Below are 3,172 nucleotides of genomic sequence, written 5' to 3'. Positions count from 1 at the left end.
GGCCGTTGCCAGTACCGCCTGACTGGCTCCCGTAGGATTTTTGAGCGAGATCGTTGCCAGTGCCCCTGGACTGGCTTGTGCGGGTGGCACATAAAAGACACCATTTCGAGCGTGGCCGTTTTCGTGCGGGTGACACGTAAAAGCACCCACTACACTCTCTGAGTGGTTGGCGTTAGGAAGGGCATCCAGCTGTAGAAACTCTGCCAAATTAGACTGGAACCTGGTGTTGCCATCCGGTTTCACCAGTCCTCAGTCAAATCGTCCAACCCATGCTAGCATGGAAAGCGGACGTTAAACGATGATGATGATGATGATGATGAAGTCATTCTGTCTTCTCTCTGATAAAGATTTTATCAAACTGTGAAAAGTGGTGAAGTTTAGAAACAATTGGTGGAAAAGCAAAGAGAAATCACAAACATTGGGACAAATTGAGTAACATAAACTTTTATGTTCTTCCCAAGTTATGCTTTTTAAGTCATGTCCCAGAAAGAATCATAAATGTCCAAATTTAAATGTCTTTTCAAATAAATAACTATATATAAGATGTCTGAGATACAGAAAAATGAAAAAAACAGGGCTTAGAGGGAGAGATTTTTGTAAACTTGCTCATCCATCAAACTGGCTAGACTACCATATGATACACTATCATTATTATTATTATTATTATTATTATTATTATTTATACAATATTATATGATAGTCTCATGATAGCTAAATTACTAAATGCTTTCCTGCCAGAAATAGAGAGTTAAGTCCAACAACCATCAAAAATAGGTGAATGAGACTATAGCACAATATTATATTTAAAAAATAAATGATGATGATGATAATAATAATAATAATAATCCTTCCTACTATAGGCACAAAGCCTGAAATGTTGGGGAAGGAGTTAGTTGATTACATCAACCCCAGTATTCATCTGGTACTGACCCTAAAAGGATGAAAAGCAAAGTTGACCTAAGCAGAATTTAAAGTGAGAACGTAGAGACAGACGAAATGCCCCAATGCATTCTGCTGTGAGGGGTGGGTAGCATATTAATAATAATAAACCACACTATTAGCTAATATATGGGCAGATGTTTTTCTCATTTCTGGATTTTTGACAACTGTGTGTGTGTGTGTGCATGCGCACTGAGAATAGCTTTTAAGTCCATTTCCTTGATGTGTCCTAGTTAGAAGTGTTGATGGTGTGGATCTTTGTGAACAACAGGCTTATGAAAAATATCCAATCATTTTGGCAGTTGTGACATGTTTCATTCTTTGCTTGACCAGCACAAAAATTGTATTTTCATCTCTGGAAATTCAGTTGTGTGCTCACTAATAAGGGAGTTCGACTGTATTTGCTACATTTTCTGAAACCATTGAGAAACATTGTTGGTAAGTCTCCGTTTGTCTCTGCACAGCTTCCAGAGTTTGATCTTAGGTGATCGCTCATTCGAAATTTAATGAAAAGTTTTCAAGAAATCTTTATCAAGTATTTTGGTTAATGCTCACCTAACGATAACAATTTCTAGTTTCAGTGTCTGATGAGGGTACCTAGAATTGTATCATAAGAGTCAATGTCTTCTTCGCTTAGTAACTGTTTTCCCAATTACAATTGAAATCTCCAAAATTATATACTGCTGTTTAATGGATGCTATCAAGGGGAACTTTTGCAATGCTGTAGTTGATACAATTTTCAATATGGCTGAAGAGGGAAGATGAGAAGTTGTTAGTTGAACCAAGTGAATCGTTGTTATTCAGTTGAGTCTGAGAATTCAACAAGAAACTTTAAGAATCTGGTTTCCTACTGTGTCCACTCTATGTTTGTATGTGATGAAGTCCCATCAAAGAAAATTTTCCATTGTTAATTCTTCTGTTTCATTGAAGAAAGACGTGTCCCAGAGTACTTTCTGGTTGAAATTGTGAATATAATTGTTTCGGAATTTCAGCAGAATTGCTGTGACGTGAAATAATTGTTAAGAATGAAATGGTTTTATTCGGCTAAAACGTTCATCTTAATAATTCAAAGCACGAGTGTAAAGTAGACGTATTATAAATGGCTGGCTGCCAGTTTATTATAATGCAATTGGACAGAAAGTAGAGATGATTTCGTAGCAATATGTCAAATAGTTGTCAAACTAATGAAACCTTTGTACCTTCTCTTATAAATCAATTCACATCTTCGATGTGGTCTAAGAATATAAGTCAATCCCAATGTTTTATATTAGTGACCCCCCCGCGAGGATGAAAGACTAAGTTCACTTCGGTGTGATTTCAACTCAGAACATAAATGGCTGTAACTTAAGACCGCATAGAATTTTGTTGAATGGTTTAATGATTCAGTTAATCTAATAATTGTTGTCTCCTTAATGACATGGTTACATTTGTAATTAATTTTCTAACCACACACAACACCAAAATATCACAAAAAGAACTTCAAGCAGCAGCCAATTATTCAAATGATATCCTACAATCTTTAAGAAACAAAGGAGTCCCTAATATAGAAAAGAGACGGGATATTAAACAAGCGAATGTCTTTTAATCCTTAGGTTTTTGATCAATCATTGATGACCTGGGGCTAAACAAAGCACTTACAGAAAAATTTCATCAAATAATTTTAAATATTTTCTCAATGAAGTTATTTTTCTAGAAAATAAAAATCCTTTCAACGAAGTTTTGTGTTAAACTCAATAATGTGGCATGGGGTCTAAAAGTTTAAGTCGTCTTTATTTCTACACAGTCTATCTTGAACTACATTATTCAATGTTTCCTCCCCACTTTTTTGAAGATGGTAGAGCATGATTTAAGGAAAATATGGTTGCTATTTCTTGCAAGTTCAGTGACCTTGAAGTCCCAATGAGACTAGATTATTGTAAGATGTATATTAGTGATATTGGAAGTGCTTTAAATGAAGAATTCTAGGTAAAGTAGCGAGAAATAGATTTAAAATAGATAAGAATAAGGGCAGAAGATCAATATGATATCGAAGATGGAAAGAATAAGGCATTTGTTTCTGGTAAAATGCTAAGATTCACAAAGATGAAGCAGGAAAGACATGAGGATGCGATAGAAACTATGAAATGTTTTGCAATTCCTACTAAAACTAAAATTAAGATTTGTAATACAAAACCAGTTTTGGAATGGATACCCTTGAAGTTCCATACTTCATGAAAAAGGAAGAGTATTTGTG

At 35.0% G+C, this 3,172-nt stretch overlaps 1 protein-coding gene across 1 annotated transcript in view; it reads right to left on the bottom strand.

Annotated features, from left to right (window-relative positions):
• Positions 1-3,172, bottom strand: part of LOC106875913 (uncharacterized) — a 57,678-nt gene that overhangs the window by 53,246 nt on the left and 1,260 nt on the right. The window lies entirely within an intron of this gene.

Source organism: Octopus bimaculoides, chromosome 18 (genome assembly GCF_001194135.2).
Source record: "Octopus bimaculoides isolate UCB-OBI-ISO-001 chromosome 18, ASM119413v2, whole genome shotgun sequence".
Lineage (NCBI taxonomy): Eukaryota > Metazoa > Mollusca > Cephalopoda > Octopoda > Octopodidae > Octopus > Octopus bimaculoides.
The sequence above is the reverse complement of the archived record's forward strand: the minus strand, read 5'-3'. Positions and strand labels throughout refer to the sequence as shown.